At 39.9% G+C, this 20,786-nt stretch overlaps 1 pseudogene; it reads right to left on the bottom strand.

Annotated features, from left to right (window-relative positions):
- Positions 1–7,171: 7,171 nt before the first annotated feature.
- On the bottom strand, positions 7,172–19,824 carry LOC134222588 (uncharacterized; annotated as a pseudogene).
- Between the last annotated feature and the right edge of the window lie 962 nt (positions 19,825–20,786).

Raw genomic sequence — 20,786 nt, 5'->3', positions numbered from 1 at the left:
AAATAGTCAAAGAAGAGCTTAGCTTGATTAACTGTAACATCGTAGTTACTAATCTTGATTGGCCGAGAAACAGCAAATATGCACAGCTCACCAATCAAATAATATTCTGGCAAAAAAAATATTTTATTGTATACTTGCTTCGAGTTTCCAAGTCATGGCCAATAACGATGTGGTCAGTCCTTACAGTCAATTTAGGATTAGGAGAGGAAAATTAGTTTAACACTCATTGTTATAAACTAGGAATGCTCTGCATCTCCGTGAGCGCTACGGGAAAGGAAACGTTGGCTAGTAGAGATGGTAATTCGTAAGCCTTAGTAAGCGACTAAATATTTATTGTAAATGAAGATATTTTGAAATCAAGAAGACGAAAACTGTGTTTCAAATTAAGGTATGCGATAACAACTTTTTCCAAACGGAACGAAACGAAATTTAAAATGTCTATGTTGATTCGGATCGAAACGAAACGATAAGATTTCTTTCGATACTTCGAAACGATTGAAATCAAGGTTATTATGAAATTTTCGAAACCAAACGAAATTTAATTTTTTTCGCGGAATTTTTTTAAACTGTTTTTACATTATGTACGCAATTCTGATTTCATTTTTCGAAGTCGAATAACTGTTTTGACCAAATAAAAGAAAAGTCAATCTGTGATGACGCCACATTCTCGCCGCATATACCATTGGCGATAAGACAATACCCAGCATTTGTGCGCTTTCAAAGAAATTCATCGTGGAGCGTGCTCCCAAATCGATCAATTTTATATCAGTTTTATATCAATAGGTATATAAAATAAAAAAATGGGGATTTTAAATTTCGTTTAAAACTTAGTTCACATATGTAATTATGATAAATTATACTTCATTTTTCTTGTCAGCGTGGACTAAGTACTGATTTAGCAAGATTAGAAAATGAATGCTAAGATTTAATTTTAAGTGGATACTAAATGTATCTACATCTGCCAGGCGTATACGCAGATAGAGAATTGATATTACTAGACCAACATTTGACAGAGCGTATCAGCCAAAATGTATTCCTTCTATTCTTCGTCTACATATAGTCACATTAGAAGAATCCTGCACCTTTCTAAAATATACGAAGATATGTATTTGATTGAATTTGACAGACTATGTCTTATATACACAGCTAACACTGCATGTCCTTGACATATGAGAACAGCTGTTATGGCAGTATAAGCTGAAAGCAATCTTAAGTAAGAACTTTCAGCAATTTTAATTATCTTTCAACCGTTCTGATTTTATTTTTGCAAATTCCATGCGAAGATCTAGAAATGCTCACAAATCTGCAATGTTCCTTACATAGCCGTAGCGTGGGTTGGCCAGGTTGGCCTTCGCCAAGGCGCCAGTCTTTAGGGGCGCCGAAATCAAGACAATGGTAGAGATATGTCTTATGACAAATGAGAGATATGGAATAATCTAGAAGCCAAAAATATTGCCTTTTTCCACATCAACATGTATATGGATTTTTTTAGTTTTGACTGCTAACTGATTTCTAGACTAATCCGATTTCTCCGAAACCGGCTACAAGAGGTCAGTAGAGAAAGAAAAAACAAAATATAATATTTAACAAGTTTGACAATCATGGATTTTGATTATCAACATTGTGTGAACCGGATAATTTAAAATTTAGCTATTACATATTAGGGCCACTGAGGAATTTCAGCCATAATGTTTAATAGCAGTGACTATTCGCAAAATGTAGAACTTATTGAAGCAGTGCAGCATACATTCAAGCTGTTGTATATAAAATTCTATTACCTCATGAACCATGTCAGAGAAGAATAAGTCGATGCAGATCAATCATTAACTGATCGTCGCGCGTCCTTGATGTGTCTACGCTTCATCGATTTGCATGGTTCTATTCACTGCAGCATTACTAGTGACCTCTAGTTTTGGTTTCCACGCATGGTCTACGTCAGTTGGATCTATTCTACATCCCTAGATCAAGGACAAACCTGGGAAAAACCTCTTTCTCGTTTATGCAGATTACAACGAGGGCTCAACGAAGTGAACATTTTTATGGAGCTTTCGCAATTCAAAAGGATTAACCGAAACTGCAGCTTTGCTAAGCTTTAAAACTTTATTGTGGTCCGAATTGGGTAACCCTGTAGCACACTTTCAATGAATAATATATGAGATAAATAAATAAATTAATTAATAAAGGACAATTCACACTCAAATTCATTGTTTGAATTTATTCAGCTTTTAAGTGGACATCTTTAAAAGGTTACATTCATAATAAACGATTGACAAAATTTAGAGGTGCCTTTTGTTCTTATATCCGGAAGTAGTAGGATGTAGTAGGATGACCAGAACGTATGCTTTGAACACAATCTTTTCTATGAGTCACACAGAGCATACATATTCGAAACAGGCTGATAGATCTTTGGTTACGCTTATAGATCTCGTCCTTATTTCAGAAAATTCTTGGATGAGTTCGGAACATTCTCGGTTTCATATCACAAAACCATGCTATGTACATGTTGGTGAGAATGCAGAATAGAACCCCTGTTTTATATCTGTGCTGCAGACTTCGGGTTTTCATAAGTTTCGTTTTGTCGTTTATCTCACATAACAGAGTAAGTGAAAAATGAGACAGAACGGCGCGTTAGTTTTAATTCTGATGTGGAAAATACCGTAGTTGTAAGTTATTTATGTTAATTGTATCGACTGTATTTAGTTTAATAAAGTTTATTTAGCTTTGTAGTATGGTAAGCAAAACATCAAATGTTTTATTTCAATTTGCCCTGCTAAAGAGCGGTGCCCTTGTCCTGTTTTCAACAATATCACGATCCATACCAGCGTACTATGACCTCAAACAACATAAAATTAACCTATTCCTATTTGGTTGACTGTTCGGCCACATTGAGAGTTGACGTAAAGTCAATGTCAACTTCTCTCCACGAACAGCCTAGATAGCCGTGTGGTGTCGGCAGCTGGTTATCTGGCTAAGAATAACATTACGGATTGCCTGTTCCAGTGGTAAAGTCCACCATACAGGTGACCCTAATTTTCGGTGTGATGCGGCTTTATGCTTACGTGCCTACGAATGAATGGTTAGGGGGTCTAATAAGAACCTAACGCAAACGGAGCCTGTGAAGCACCAGGGCCCCTTCACAGATTTTAGCCCTCGCTGCGCTAACCGGAGCTATGGCGTAGTTGACTTTACTTCCGAGATAATCGGCTACTCTTATTCAACTTCATCGTGAGGTAAAATAAGGCAGCCCTTACTTTGCACCGTTCAATGTAAAAACGATCCACAAAAATGAAAACGATCCATAAATAACATCTGAATGTTTCATAAAACGCTACATAAATCCATAAAATAGTTTGGGAGATTCCATAAAGAATATATTTATAATCCATAAAACTTTGAAATGATCATAAAATATATTTTGATCATAAATTTCAAATTTGCGCATTTTTATCGTGTTGATGATCCATAATTTTAGTAATATGATCCATATTTGGTCATATGATCCATAATTTTGATAATGTGATCCATAATGCTTGGAGGCAATTAAACTATATTAATTGATCCATAATTTTATAAAATCTATGGATCATTTATCATAGTTTATGGATCATATCACCAAAACTATGGATCATTTGAACAAAGTTATGGATCAAATGGCCAGAATTATGAATCATATAATAAAATTATGGATCATATTACTGAAATTATGGATCATCATCACGATAAAAAATGCAAATTTAAAGTTTTATGAGATCAAATATAGTTTTGTGGATCATTTTCAAAGATCTATGGATCATTTGGTTTATGGGAAAATAGCAAGAATTGTAATGTTTTTCTTGACCATGTTATAGAACATATTTCCCTTTTAATTGCTAAATTGTAGCTTAGTTATGGATCAAAAAATTATTCTTTATGGAATCTTCTGAACTATTTTATGGATTTATGGTAGCATTTAAGGAACATTCAGATGTTATTTATGGATCGTTTTTCATTTTTTATGGATCCGTCTTTATTGTTTATATGCCAAAGTATGTTTTGCCGTAAAAAGAGTAGGGTTATGAATATGTGCTTTAATTAGTTTTCAAAAATTGTCACCATATGGATTCGCATTATACGTTTTATATAATGGCTTTGTGTATGTTACCTAAATGGATTCGCATTATGCGTTTTTTCACAGTGTACCCTGTGTCTCGTCCTTGACGTTTGGCTGCTACTCTTGTTCAATCTAACGTGAGGTTAAAAGAGTGGGGTATGAATAAGTGTTTTTAATTTTCAACAAATTGTCACCTTATGGATTCGCATTATGCGTTTTCAAGTGTACCTGGCCTCGTCTTTGACGTTCGGCTTTGGCTACTCTTGTTCATCCTCAACGTGAGTGTGGGGTTATGAATATGTGTTTTATTTAGTTTTTCAACAAACTTCCACCTATATGGACTCGCATTATGCATTTTTGTTTTTACAATGTACTTTGAGTTTGTCACCTATATGGATTCGCATTATGCGCTTTCAGTGTACTCTGTGTTTCGTCTTTGACGTTCGGCTTCAGCTACTCTTGTTTAATCTCAACTTGAGGTTGAATAAGGGTGGATTATGAATATGTTTTAATTAGTTTTCAACAAATTATCACCTATATGGATTCGCATTATGCGTTTTTCACAATGTATTTGTGGTTATTCATATGGATTCGCATTATGCGTTTTCACAGTGTACTCTGTGTTTCGTTCTTGACGTTCGGGTTCGGCTACTCTTGTTCAATCTCAACGTGAGGTTCAATAAGAATGGGGTTATGATTATGTGTTTTACTTAGCAAAAATTGCCACCTATATGGATTCGCATTATGCGTTTTCAAGTGTACTCTGTGTCTCGTCTTTGACGTTGGCTTTGGCTACTCTTGTTCATCCTCAACGTGAGTGGGGTTATGAATATGTGTGTTACTTAGTTTTCAACAAACTTTCACCTATATGGATTCGCATGCATTTTTTTACAATGTACCATGTGATTGTCACCATATGGATTCGCATAATGCGTTTTCACAGTGCATCTGTGTTTCGTCTTTGACGTTCGTCCGTATTACATCCTCTGTGTTTTGTGACCTCTTAGTCCCCTAGCTGAATGCGCGTGAGTCACATAATTGGCTTTCCTTTAAATGGTTCCATTCTCCTTTCCAACTTCACTTCGTCTTCCTTTCTCCTTTTCACTTCCTTTTCCGACAGGTAAATGATGAGAAAGGCCAGTGAAGGCGATGGCACAAATCTTCCAAATTGAGGGGAAGTGCCTCCTGAGCCGACGTTCTGATACCTGATACAAACAACACCTAGCGAACAAATAGGTAGCAGCCCCGACCATTACCAATTCAAAATTTTCTAAGTCCTCGTAGGCACCAACAATAAAAATGTTCTAAGTCCCCAGGAGGAACCAAAATATAAAATTAATCTATTCCTATCCCCAAAGGTTTTTTACGTGGTTTTTTTTTTTTAATAACGCGGTTTTTTCGCGGTACATGGAGCGACGTAAAAAAACCTTAGTTATGTATTGCATATCTACTTGCGGAAAGTCCCTAGGTTGGACCTGAGGGTGCTGCTTTCAGCGCTAACCTTGCCTGTTGCTTCCATAGCGCTGGCAATATCATGACAAGTGAAGAACTGAAGTAATTTCTAAATTCCCAGAAATGAAGAAAACAAATTGAAATTTAAATTCAATTTAAACAATTTATTTCAAATACTCGATTACCAGGCAGACTTCATACTACATTTACAACAGTTTATGCATTTGTATTACATTTGAAAATTATTCAAGTAGATGAAACAGCTCCCTTGAACCAATGAGAGTAAATTCAATTCAACAAAATTTCGGTAGAAATCAAATATTTCATCATCCATTATGCCTTTGTCCGAAGTTTTTTTGTCCAAGTTTTGATTCCAATCCTTCATTTTATACCTTGAATCAACAAATCTTGCTCTTGTTGAACTTTCGGATACACAAATTCAAACTGATGGTGGGAGAAAGTTGAATAAAGGTTTCATGACAACAATGGAGCGACACACAAAGCGCGTCTGAGTTGTCCTACAGAGCAGCAGCAGGTGGGAAAATTTCCATTTTTTGTCCACAAGCTGCGAAAGATTTCTTCTACACTTTCCACTATAGAAGAAAACAAATCCAAATCCACTTGAAAGAACACTGAACGATGAGGGTCCATAAGACGAGTGCGATATACCCGAACAACGGGGAAGGATCAGCTGAAAGGTTAGAACTGGGCCAATTCATCGAGTGCAAAAAATAAAACCGTCCTATCCGAAGAAGAAGAAGAAGACAGGGAAACATAACGATGGAGGGCCGGTAAAGATTGGAAAGGGAAAACACTTGACGTTGGTTAGGATTGTTTTCTGTTGGCAACGTGAAAATGGGAAATAAACTTCGGCAGAAACGAATGATAGGTGGTTTAACAAAATGTTCGAAAGCAGACACAACTCGAGTTTTTTTATGTAATGTAGGAGAAAATGGTTCTCTGAGGTGATTCCAAAAAGGTAGAAACAATTGTTTGATATTTTTATCAAAGTATTTTTATTAAAGTTCGTAATAGGAGGAGCAGAATATGTAGTCAAATAAAAGCGGTCGAATAAGATATACGCATTATTTGAATAATAAGCATTAAATGATTTACAAAATTTAACAAATCGACGTTTGAATCTTTGTATACAAAATCACAGAAGTTTAAAAAGAATCAGAGGTTTTCACATTTCTGATGTTTTCTAAATTAACATATAAACCATTTTTCCTTTTGAAATTCAAGAAGAAAAATCCACTAAACGTTCTCAAATACTAAACCTGAGACGGATTAGTAGGTCGTTCATCATCAGATTCATATTTTGCAAATCGCATAATTCAAACAATTAAGATTGTTATACGCTTTTCCAAACATTGAGGCAAAACTTATTTCGGTACTTATTGTAACCTGGTCCTCAACCTCTTCCCACATCGCACTTAATCTATCTTGAAGTAATTCCAAGTCCCTACTAGAAGGATTTTTTGTTGTTCAAAAAATCTCCACTGTCGATCCTCCAAATCAATATGATCAAATTTAACCATCTCACCATATTCGAAAACTCGCAAATTTTGAGCCTGTGTAGATGAAGGTGGACTGTCCCATCGCAACTACGAAGGCTGATCTTCCACGTCAGGGATACATCTGGTAAATAGGTCTGTCCGAAAAGTTCTGCTGAATAGATGATTTGAGAAAACGTCTGGTAGATTCCGTGTGAAAGTTATCTGATTGTTGCGCTTGCTTGAGCAGCACAACTTCCGGAAGGTTTTGTGCGATGGTTCGATCCATGATCGGGAACTCTTCTAACGATATGGATTTGTTCATCCTCTTCAGATTGGAATTGGTCAGGTTGAGGAAAACGGTTCTGTAAATGTGGTTTCAAAGATCATTCAACAGATTCGTAACGCCAGGTGGCTGCGACGAGCTACTGCATGAGATCGATCTTTTCCGTCTTACAGGTTAGTCAGTGTTCCATTGGGATGGTTGGTGAAAAGTATTGGTACTTTTGAACATTACACCTGCAAGGATGGAGTCGCAATTGCAGCATAAGCAATGCGCCTGTACGGATGAGAATGTTCTCTGTACCATCAGTGAATCCTTGAATTTTAGCCAAATCGGATCTAGAGTGGTTTTTAAAATCTGTTTGCTCACTCTTTTGACCGTTTTTGAACCAGGTTGTATAATGGTGTCCTTCACGCGTCGCAGAGTATAGGCCTTGGCCGGGATGTAAGTTTATGCCAAGGTCTTCAGACCACCGGTGAAACAACGTGATAAACTTTTGCCGCACCGTGCTTGGCTGTCCAGCGGTTCCCATGAAGATGGTCGATGCCCTCGATCATTCCAAACCAGGTCCGTGGACTTTCCAATCCCATTGCGAAATTTGGAAATTAAATTGATTGGCCATGCTGCCACCCAGATATCAAACAGTAAGAACCCACCTGCCATGAGGATGCGTAGATCGTTTTACCAGATTGACGATATGGACATGAAGCTCCGGGTGATTCCTACGAAGCCTGATGGAAAACTCCCGCAATGGATGCCCAGTGAGGAGGCCATTCCAAACGGCAGCGATGTCCAATCCCACATGGCTGGATTCCATTGGTTGGAGCAGCAGCCGCTCCAGGAAAGCACCTGCCACGGAAATAACTCCGGTTGCTAATGCTCCCGCACGGATCCTCCGAACATGGACGTATAGCTGAACGTTGCGGTCTCCGTAGACGGCAAATGCTCCCATGACAGCTCCGGCAAACAAACAATCCAAGTTTTCTTATCCTTCCAGGCCCATTTGCGGATTCCAGCTGTTCCGAAGCAGCCCCAGATAGGCACCGACGATCGCACCAACGATCATGAGGACCAGATACTGCCATATCGCCATCAGGATCAATTTGCGAAACGGGAATTGCCGCGTACTGTCGAGACTGGCGTACGCTCCATTGGGTCCATTTGGAAGCGTCCAATATCCGGATCGTACAACGAGCGTGGTAGTTATAAAGACCGACTTCTTCGTCATACTCCTGACCGGTGTGCGGAAAGCTATGTGGGCCTCAGGGTCCGATCCGTATCTGCGAATCAACTGACCGTACGGAAGAAAGTCATACGCGCCACAACTTTTCCATTGTGGATCACCACCGAGTGGATCCTTCGTCCAGAAGTACGTTGTAGTATTTGTTGTTGCGGAAGAAGCCCAAAAGACCACGCGGTCCGGATGTGGCAGTGACCGTGTTGATCGGCTTGTTGGGTTCCTTCGGTTAGGATTCGTTGTACTCTACCAGGACTTACCTTGTTGTCGCGAACGTAGTAATTCGTAGAAATAGTCATTCGTGGTTGCGTAACGTTTCACGTTCGCTCTCCTCGGAAATCGTAACCGAATTCAGAGTCAATGCCTTATTCAGTCTGATGCGGGACACTCTGCGGTCAACGGATCGTACTCAATCTTGTCGATGTTCTGTGAAGCGCTTTAACCACGTTGCCCTCGAGTCATGCACTATCAAACGATCTTGCGTTGATGCCTTCTTGATCGTTGCAATCTGATTTTTCGAAGTTTGTATTTCAGCTCGAAACGTTTAAATCCGTAAAATACGCCGTGATTCCCATTAGGTCATTGAGAAGGACTCCACATCGCCGGGAGTTACCAAGTGCTGAAGCAAGAGTATTCTTCAGAATTTGTAGAACATTTTTCTAATCGGTTCCTGGAGCGATTGAAGAACGCCTTCAGTTTTAATTTGTCAAATGCTTGTGATAGTCCCTTGCACTTGGTTTCTCCTTCTTTTCGCCACTTGTCCACGACGAACAAATAGAAGAATCACCCTTTGTCCTCCAATATGAGATCCAGTTTCTGTCTGTGTACAATGGATCCAATTAATCCGCTTGACAACTGCAGGGATCCTTCAAACAGCTCTGGTCCCTTCTATCTTATTGATGTTTTTGTCAACTGCCCCAGAATTTTTCAAATCCTGTGACGTCCTAAATCCAGCATTCGCAAAGAAGCTTTTGAAAAGGAATCGCCAAGTCATCTTCTTCCGGACCAATAAAACTCTTGCAGTCAACTCCCGTGACTACCGTAGTCGTACGCATGACCGTAGTTCTCCGGAAACCACTTTCGAACATTTTCTCAGATAAATACGCCACCTTGAAGCGCAATTCAAGGCACTCTCTCCAAATCGGATAGAATGTTTTCACGGGCGTCCAGATGTGTCATGTATCCCAAATTGAACAACGCATCGAAACAGGACTCTGTGGTGAAATCGATCCCATCCGTTACGAATGCTCGCGCCGTCAGGGAATCAAGTTCTGGCGCACTTGTCATGCCAATTGGCTTTGAACTCACGCAGAATGCTGTCGCCGGACGGTTCGCAACCGTAGCCTTTCTCCGTGTAGAACAGTTTCTCGGTAGAAATTCGTTGGAAATTCCACAAGGTAGCCCGGTGCGACGTATTTGTAACTTTGATCGAACTTTTGTCCCCTATCGATGCGATATCTTAGTCACCTTCCTTCAGCATCGTGATCAATACGGCAATTGGAATAACTTCCTTTGACCTTTTGCTTTCTTGACCCTGCTCACCTGACGATTTCGCCTCTCAGATTGTGTTGAACTTCAGAATCAGTGCTTGCCATCCACCGAACGGATACTGAATTCCACTGACCTTATCTCTCCTGCAAATATACCAGCGAAAGCGTTTCGTTCGTCGTTGGACTGAGGTAGCTCTTGCGGATGATGTTGCTCTCCTCATCAAAGTACAACACCTCACTAAAAAGGACTTCCTTGTTCTGTTTAACCGTGCGTTGGATTCGTCCCCGAAGTGAGGGTTCAGACTCCGTTTCGCCGTAATCGAAGGCTTGCTCCGATTCGGAATCGGCTGATGGGACTGGTCTTCTGTACCTGCTGTTCGACAGCCGGATTCGCTGCTACATGACCAGCTTCGCAAACCTGCCGAAAACATTGTACAGGAAGTATACGATTTTGTCTGCCTTGCTGTCTTCTCCGTAGTGAATCTGATAGCGGAGCTGTTGTACTCGTTGTATATGAACTCTACACGGCCACCGTCGGAGTTTCTCTGACGTGATGAGCTCTCCGGAGGAGTCACTTTGAGTTCACTCGCCAAGGTGAGTTAATAACCTCCTTAGCCGGTTGGAAGCCATTGGATGTGGACTCATTGCTCACTGTAGTAGCCTGGTGGTAGCATTTGAATTTGATTGCCGTGTTGGTCGTAGACGTATGTGGTAAGAATGTTTTTGTAGTCCTTGACTTGGCTGTATTCGGCGACCTTTTTATTTCTGCGATTGTAGACTACCACGTGCTTCTTTCCATTGACTGATTTTTCCTCCTCTTGGCGGTAGCCTTCTTTCGGTAGAATCTTTGTAGAATGGAAGATCGGATGCGATCGCGAACTCTTGGACGAAGGTTCCTTTAATGGAGTTTTCCTGCCAGGCTGACCCACTTTCTGACGAACTTCCAAGGGGTTGTTGTAATAAACGGTTTGCGAGTAAGGAAACCGGCGTACATGGAGTTGGTTTTCGAGATGTAGCCTTGCATTTGGCCTGTCTTCAAGAAATATCCCCATCTGACGGATTGTCATTCGTAACGAAATCTTCGTGGAACTTGAAGGCCTTAAGGAATCTGACTGCCCGTCCAAGGATTTTCCACCCAAACTGTTTCTGCACTTTCGCCAATTGGTCTGTACATCATCTGACGTATCAGAACGTGATTGGAATCCAGCAACATGTTCTGCAATGGTTTCGCGTCTCGGTTCATATACGACACTTGAATTTCAGCATCCTCCATAACGATCATCTCTTTGACTACAACTGAACCTCTCGCTGTAAAGAAATAGTCTCAGCATTGAACTTCCTGTAGGTCTCGTGCTTCAATTCCTAGATGCCCATCCACCCAAATGCAGTCGTGAGGAGTTGCGAGAACGATCACGGCGCCTCTGATGCCGCTGCAGACTGGCCTTTGTACAACGCCACTTTGCGTCACAATTAACGACGCCTTTCCGACCGTCAACGTCAGCTGTGCCTTATCCGTCAAGTCATAAATCAATCGGACGCAGATAGACTCCGACGAAACCTATATTCGAACGTCATCGCCCTCAGTTCAGCTTGGTACGGTTCAGATTGCCCCACCGGAAATCTGCCACCGCTCGTCCATCGAATACGGAGAAAGGACTCCAACCAACTCTGCTTGGCACGAATCTGCACCGGACCCACCACCTTCGCGCTTTCCATTCAACTTCCTGTTCCCAAACCGTTTGGAATAGCTCGCCAAGTACTTGATGTTCCGCTTTCATCGACTTCGCGATTCGGCGATTGTACGCATCGTACAACCGTCTGGAAACGAACCGTTCGTCCGGATTGTGGCGCTTGCTGACCGATGTGCGAATCGTACACGCCGGCCTCGAAGTTGTAGTTCATCGGCGACAGCCGGACGTGATCGACTGTACTTCCTCGGGTCCGGATGATTTAACGACGACCTTCAAGTGGACTTTCTTCGCTGCGACGGACTTAGGCACTTCGATGGTTCTCTATCTGCTTCCACGTAGATCCACTCGTCGACGGTTTGCTTGATGGTTCCTTTGAGTTGTTTGTTGTCGACGTAGAGGAAATCAAGTCCGTTAACTGCCGATAGTCAACTCCTGGGTCGTTCTGATCCAGGCGCTTGCGATGAAATAGTCGTGTATGGAATGCTGGAAGTTCTTTGGTCAGCTCTTCGTCCCTTTTCAACAGAAGAGTAATACGTAACTGAACGAAGTACACTGATGCTTATTTTGTCGGATTATACCCTGGGTAGAAGAAAAACAAAAAGAATAACAAGTTTTTAACATTAATATATGAATAACAGAATAGCAAAATCTTGATGTTAGTTTAATTTGATATTGTAGTTAAGCTAAAATAACTTAAATAATAGCAAAAAATTGTTCGAGCTGAATAGCTAAACAATAACTCATTTTGCATATTTTAAGAGCAAACCAACCTTAAAACATTATTCATAGAAAGGAAAATATCAAAAACAGTTATTAGTAATTATATTGAAAATGCAAATGATAAATGAATATAAACTTTGTTATGATTGCAAAATGTGTTCACCATTTGTTGTTTGGGTAGAAGTGGAATAACAAACAAATAACAGTAATAATAACAAATTTTGCCTCTTATATCAAGATTTGAATTATTCATATGTTATTCATAAATAACATAAAATAAGCATCACCAACAACCTTAAGTTTTATTATAATAATGGAAATTTATGCTTAATTTATATGTTATTGTAAGAAAGAGTAGAACAACAAATGAAGAACACATTTTGCAATCGCCATAGCAGAGTTTGCATATTCGACCCATCAATATTCGCATTACCAACATATCAACAATAATCAGATACTGACCTTTATTTCCTTCAAATATTTTGCTATTATTGGTTTGTTATTATAATAGCAAAATGAGTTATTTATGAGTTATTTGCTAGATAGCGAAGGTTCTCAGCCTGGGAGTACATATTGCCTAGAGGTACCTCTCAGCACAGCCCTAGGGGGGGTACCTCGGACAAAAATGCGTAATGGCGGACGTAGTACAATTCCAATCCAAAACTCATTGATACAGTTTTATTATTAATAGTGTACTTTTTTACGCAAAAATTCATATTTATGTTTATATAAATTTATATTCTAATTTATTATTCTTCATTTTTTTATGCAATGCGATCAATAAATTTAATTGAATTCACCTTCCACAACTAACACAATGTCGTATGAAAAGGCTGCGGAACAAAAGATCAGCGAACGCGTGCAAAACGTCGCGAATGAATAAAAATGATTTTTTTCACTAATGCTCAGTTTGCTTCGTTACAAGAGAATTAACAGCATCCCTTCTACGCGCTCTTGTAAACCTTCTTCCAAAAGCTAGCTCAAAAGGGCCTTTTTCAAGAGGCTCAGAAGCCTCCTGGGCACTTCAGAAGCCTCTTTCAAAGGGCTCCATTAAGCTGCCTTTCAAGAGGGCTCAGGAAGCCTCCTTTTAAGATGCGTTCGGAAGCCTCCTTTTAAGATGCTCAGGAAGCCTCTTTTCAAGATACTTTCAAGGAGTTTCTGGAAGCCACTTTTCAAGAGGCTCAGAAGCCTCCCTTTCAAGAAGTTCGCTGAAGCCTGCTTCAAGAGGCTCGCCAGAGTCTGCTTTCAAGTGAGTTCAGGAAACCTCCTTTCCATAGGGCTGGGAGTGGCTCCGAAACGTCCTCCCAGGGCCTCCAGAAGCCCTCCTTTTCAAGCAGGATCAAAAGCCTGCTTTTAAGAGGCTCGGAAGGCTCCTTTCGAGAAGCTCAGCTAAGCCTCCTTTTCAAGATACATTTGAAAGCATCCTTTCAAAGAGGTCTCGGAGGTCTCCTTGCAAGTAGCTCGAAAGCCTTCTCTTTCTAGAGGCCTCAAAGCCTCCTTTTGAGATGCAAAGGAAGACTCCTTTTAATTGGCTCAAAAATCTCCTCCCAGGCTCAGAAGCCTCTTTTCTAGAGGTCTCAAAGCCTCCTTTTAAGAGACTCAAGGCTCCTTTCAAGAGGCTCAGGAAAACTCCCTTTCAAAGAGACTCAAAAGACTATCCTTTCTGAAGAGGGCCTCAAAAGCCTCCTTCTAAAAGGCCTCCAGGCGTCCTTCCAAAAGGCCCTTAGAAGCCTCCTTTCAATAGGGTTAGGGAGACCCCTTTCGTAGAGGCTCGGAAGCCTCTTTTCAAAAGAGGATCAGAAGCATCCTTTCAAGAAAGTAGTTAGGTTTGCCCTCTCTTCTCCAAGAAATCATAAGCTTCTTTTACAGAGGCTCAGAAAACTCCTTTCAAAGAGACTCCTGGGTAAAGCATCCTTTCAAGCGAAAGCTCAAAAGCCTCCTTCTGTGTTAAAAGAGCTCAGAAGCGTCCTCTTCCAAAAGGCTCAGAAGCCTCCCTTTCAATAAGTTAGGGAGACCCCTTTCGTGAGGCTCGGAAACCTCTTTTCAAGAGAAGGTTCGGAAGCATCCTTTCAAAGTAGTTAAGAGTTGCCTTCTTTCAAAGAGGCTCGTAAGCCTCTTTTAAGAGGCTCGAAACTTCCTTTCTTCAAAGAGGCTCCGACATTCTTCTTTCAAAAGGCTTGGAAGCGTCCTTCTTTAAAGATACAAAGGAAGATTTCTTTACAGAGGCTCGGAAACCTCTCTGCAAAGATGCCTCCAAAAAGCATTTAATCAAAAGGCGCGGGAAAACCTAGGCCTTTAAAGGGATTAAAAGAAAGCTGAAAGGAGCTTCCTTTCAAAGGAAAGCTCAGGAGTTATTCTTTCCGGAAAGTACTGGAAATCCCTAATTTGAAAGGGGTACCTCCAGTAATGCAAAGTTCGAAGGGTAGCTTTCAAGAAAAGGTTGAGAACCGCTGTGCTGGAAACAATGTCTTCGTTATTATTTTTGCTATTTTAGCTTAACTATATCAAACAAACTAATATCAAATTCCCTTGCTATTCAGTTATTCAGTATATTAATAGTAAAATTTGATATTATTTAACTATTTTCTTCCACCCAGGATATCAATAATAACTGATTTTGATATTTCCTTCTCTTGCAAATATTTTTAAGCGTTATTGGTTTGCTCTTATAATAACAAAAATGAGTTATTTTTTAATTATTCGCTCGAGCAATTTTTTGCTATTATTTTTGAAGTTATTTTAGCAACTTTATATCAAAACCAACTAACATCAGATTTTGCTATTCTGTTATTCATATATTTAATAGTAAAATTTGTTATTCTTTAACTATTTTCTTCTGCAGGTTCTGTTCTTCCATACAATGACATAATAATAACAAAGTTTACTATTATAAACAAAATATTAACAATGTTAGGATGATATTTTATAAAGTTATTCATGAATAACATAGGAATAACAAATTCTGATATCACAGCAAAATTTGTTATTATTATAGTATTTGTACCTTGTTATTCACCTCTTGCCCGGGTACCGTGGATTTGCATAAGAAAATGCTTGCTTTAGCAGGGACATGTATATTAATCTTTTGATTACCAAAAATCAGTTACACGCCCAAATCATAAGTAGTACTGAAATACGACAAAGCAAAACAAAAACCTACACCCAGAAAAATAAAGAACCTAAAAAAAAGTTTAAAAGAACTCAACTTTGGTAACGAAGTTCAAATTTTTAACTCAATATTAGGTAGTTTTCTCACTCCCTCTCATGAATGATATTATAAACAAAAGAGCTGCATCGACCCGCTTTTTAACTGTAGTGGCTCGAATCTTCCTCGATCCTCCAGCTAGAATTCAATCAGTCGCATACCAAATCGGAGCTTGTAGCACATGGTGTTGCGGAACAGGAGCAGAACCTGATTTGAAATTGATCCACGCCGGAAGTTGGATGGAGAAATCTACCGATAGGAGAACCTTCATTTAGAACTCGACAGGGAGCCTCGTCACCGGAACCCACTCCAATCGGCTGGCAGATAATGCGTGGCGCCATCTTCAGAAGAGCATCCGAATTGTTCCAGCTCCATTTGGAGCCTATTAGAAAGACACTTGACTTGCCGTGCTCCAAATATCACTTAAAAGACTCAATTTATTATCCATAAATAATTTGGCTTTAACTACTCTGAGTGCCTATGTCTCCTAAGTTAATTAACTTTTTAAAACATATTTTTAATCAAACTCATTTTTGTCTCATGTAGTCCATGTATCCCGCATAAAAAAGTGTGTTTTGGTCATTTTGGCTTATACGTCAACTATGTGATCATGGGCAGTGCAGGAGGTCACCCATTTTTATAAACTTTCAGCGTAATGCGTAGTTTGGATCTCTAGGATTTGCCATTGAAAATAACACTTGTGGCTTCGTTTCACCTTGATAAGCTCGTGTATCATGAGTCTCACTGATTTTGATACATCAATTTAAGGTCACTCCTGACGGAATCCAAGATTAAAAGTGCTCGCATTTTCGAGGGCACACCACTCGATACTGGAAGCTTAACTTTGCACAACTGTCATTTTATTATTATTTCACGCATGCTGCGGACGCAGCAAAGCTAAATCAACAAAATGAGCCAACCAGTTGTGCCGCCGCCTCTGACTGGAGTGGAAAATGTGCTAACGCAAAACACTTTTAATCTGGTAGATTCCAATAGGAATGACCTTGGAGTGGAGAAGCTTATGTCTGTATATAGCGAAGTGTTCCAACTTGCCCCGATATGCAGGGTAAATTGGAACGATATATGCATAAAAAATAATTTTTGTATGCAAAATATCTTCAAATAATTTTGATAAAGTTTCTTATTTTTTATGTGTAATCTTTTGGCCTCGAACTAGGTAAAAACTTACCGCAATGGATTCAAAATTTATCAAAGGGTTATCTTTTTACAGCACTGCAAAGTTCATCTTTGAAAACCCCGTAACATCTTGCCCTGATGTACCTTACGGATTATTTGCAGACACCCAGTACAGACCCTATTCGCCTTTTGAAGAGCTATGATTCAAGATAAACGGCTGGTGGTAAGCCGACTCATTGATGATTCATTCGACGCAACATTCATCCGCTGAGAGATGGTACATTGGTGGGTTTTGTAGATCCAATGCTCAGCACTTCTTCATCTAGAGAGCCGATTTCAAAATATAGGGGTTAATCCGGAGGTCTTCATGTTGATGTATTACCGTAGACCATAAATCTCACAACGGTGGTAAAGTACGGATTAAATAAACAAGAGTATGTTCGACGGAGAAATGGAAACTTTGATAACTCTGTCAGGTCATGAGTTATCTGATCTTTAGCCGCAAAGTAGCCCCGAGCAGCATAAGTCAGACAAAATCGGTTGCAGCAACTTGTTTGTGACTTAATCTGGTCACTAGGGTGGCTCAAAACACTTTTCAAATTTTGATGGGCCGCCCTCTTGTTCAGTTCTATTTGATGCCCTGATGCTCTGGACAAAATTTCAGCCAAATCGGTCAACGTTTGGGCAGTGCTAAACTCGTTGGTAGTTTATATGGAAAAATGTATGCAGAAACATCCAAAAACAGTGATTTGCAGTTGGACGGCACAATTAACGATCAAGAACCATGATACTCATTCAGTTCTTGTAAAATAAAAAACAGAATGTTATGCTGAAAATTGCGAGAAGATTAGAGTTTATTACGCAAAGATATTAGCATTTTACTGGAGTGTTGTAGGGGTGAATTTATTTCTTTTCAAAGGTAAAAGAAACGAAATTTGCTTAAACCCCACAGCAGAGAAATGCTAATAACTAAACCAGGCAAACTCAAATCTTTTCGCGAGTTTTCTACATAATATTCTGTATTAAATTCTCAAGTTCTGAATGAGTGTCATAGTTCTTCATCGTGAGTTGTGTATTCTAGCTGCAATTTACTGTTTTTGAGATGTTTCTGCATACACCTATATAAACTTTCAACGAGTTTGCGCCCAAAAACGTTGACCGATTTGGCTGAAATCAGGGCATCAAATAGAACTGAATAAGAAGGCAGCCCATCAAAAAATTAACAAAGTTTTTCCCATACTAATTTGAGCCACCCTACTGGTCACATACGGGCTGCAGTAGCCTAAGTGGAATATGTGTGCTGCTAGGGAATGAAATTATCGAAGTTTCGATAACTTTCGTGATTCCTGTAGTTGGCTTGCTTGTCCGGTAGAGCTTCGGGTGTGGTGAAAACCAAGGACATCGGGGATAAGATCTAATTCACCAAAAGTGCACTGAAATAAGTTAGGCCATTTATCCGTCAGCCATTTTAAATGCGCTTCCTGCAATCGAATGTCGCTCCTTTAACCGCAAATATGAAGCCGTAGAAGAGCGTCTTTATTTTGCAACGAGCTTATGAGCTAATGAGGATATACTATTTTCCGATAAAATGTTGCGTATTTTCTGTGTATAACTACACGGTTGAATTTCTTTTCAGTTATTCGTAGCTTTGTAGGCATTTAACATTCTTTGTCGAAGTATAGCAGCGTTATTCTGAGCAAAATTTAATGCACAGCATAGTATAGCATAGCTTAAGTGATTGTACAATGCTCAAGTGAACGATCTGCTTTATATTACCTATTCCTGAGCAAAATTTAATGATACTCAACACTCATAGGTGTGCCTTTCTTCTCGACCATTTAAAATTTTTGAAGTGTCCTCAATTTAATTTAAAACAATCGGGTCTAAAAAAACTATTATCAGTAAGACAACATATATAAATTAATCCAGTGATAAATGCACTGACAAGTAAGATGCGAAGGAGCTAAAACTTATTTTTTGGAATGATTCTAAAACTTTCCGGTGCACCTCGATGTACAAAAAGGTATGAATAGTAAAAAAAATCAACATCGTACATTCCAGACCAATAAAAGGGCAGAAAAACTGAAACGACTAATCGTCCGTCGTACATCATTCACAGAACCTGCCACTCACTCCAGGAAAGCTTTCGCTTCGAAGTCACATGGCCACGGTCGGTTGCGATGGTACTCACCAACACAGCCACACCGAATTCTCGCGAGAATTTCAAGCCCCCGTCTCGGTGTTCTTACTGTGAGCCCCATGGAACTCACTTCTACAACCACCACCGACCGTGTACCCATCTGTATGCGTTTGTATGCAAATGGGATCCGTGAACGGGCTATATTTAGAACCGGTAATAAGAAGAACAATCTCCGGCGAAACCGTTCCCCCCTCATCAAACGGGAGCCCATGGTCACCATCACCGGGAACATGTTGCCCTCTCGACAGAACAAGAGGAAGAAGAATGCGAAAAAAACAGGAAGCATGTCAAGGATAATCGACTATGGCAGAGTCTGTACATGGTGGACTGGAAAATAGGAAGTTCTCTCTCGTTGGTTCTCTTGTTCTACCAACACCAGTCGTATTCGACCGAACAGCAACCATCGCAACAACAGAATCCATCAATATCCTACTGAGGGCACGCGTAACGGGTATGATTGGTAATGAAAAAGGATTTCTGGAGTGACATATGGGGAAAGCCCATAAGTCGCTTGTGCTCGGGAAAATCAATTAACAAGTTTTCGTTATGATGAAGAGCTTTCGTCAGACGATTTGCTCTGCGGGCCCACAACATTGGTATATTGGACATGAGGCCAATTCACATGTTGCACTCGATCCATCGCTGATGGCAGCAAAGGGTATTTGGTTCTCGGAAGGTCGTCTGTTGATTCTTTGCGGATGCAATGCGTTGAGTTGGGTCTTGCTTTCCTACGGTATGGTGGAACCAGCGAGATGTAGAGATGGTTGATAAATGTTGCGTCTCCCGCAACGGAGGTTGATTGATGAGCGATTTGTGAATCCATGGTGTCCGCGTGTATGGGTGCGCGCGAATGCGGGATCGGAATGGGCTCCTGAATGTCAATTATGGTGAACTTTCAATTAAGAACCTGTCATAATATGGGGTCCAAGAACGTGCCACGTGATTGTGACGAATTGGGTTGGGATCGATTATCGACGGTCAGTGGTTTCATGGGGGTTCGTTTGTGGAAAGGCGACACGTATTCAAAGTGATGATTAATTAGCAGAAAAGGAGGACATTGTTGAAGGTTTATTGCGACGATCAGATGAATGTGTCATCATTGTTGATGCTATTCGAAAAGGTAATGAAAAGCAAGTAATTAAAAAAGCATAATTTTGAGGTAATCCTAGATATAATTCTGACTTTGCTTCCAAGACTTATTATGATAAATGTTGATTCGTTAAACACATTGAAATAGCAAAGAATTAGGTGATCAATTGGTTTTGATTCAGGACAGCTATTACATTGGGCGTGCAATTCCTAATATTTTTGGGAGAATATGATCCGCATGCAGACACAAAAGCAAGCTCAAACCAACCTAATTTAATTCATTAAATTATTGAATTTGCATCCTGATTCATGCAAAATTAAACGAGAATGTCAAATTTCACGAGCTACTGTAAGAAAACTGCCCATGATCACATATTTGTAACACTCGCATTTTCGATCAGAAAGCTCAATTTACTGCACCTAATTCCACGACAGTAAAAAAGGCTTTACTATCTTGCTTATCTGTGGTAAGCTGGGAATGATTGAATTTGTGGGGAGGATTGATAAACGATTTACAAAATAAACCAAAATACGAATGTTATGGGCAGTATATCACTTCAGCGTTGCTCCTCTTTACATTAAGGAGAAAATAAATGACCTTTTTGAATAAATGGGCGACGTAGATGGCTTGGAAGTAACAATGAACCGATTGTCGAATCAGAAGGCCGTTTGAGCGTGAAAGCCTTTGGAAATGTT

Source organism: Armigeres subalbatus, chromosome 3, assembly GCF_024139115.2.
Source record: "Armigeres subalbatus isolate Guangzhou_Male chromosome 3, GZ_Asu_2, whole genome shotgun sequence".
NCBI classification, from domain to species: domain Eukaryota; kingdom Metazoa; phylum Arthropoda; class Insecta; order Diptera; family Culicidae; genus Armigeres; species Armigeres subalbatus.
Note: the sequence above shows the minus strand (reverse complement) of the source record. Positions and strands in the feature narration are given on the sequence as shown.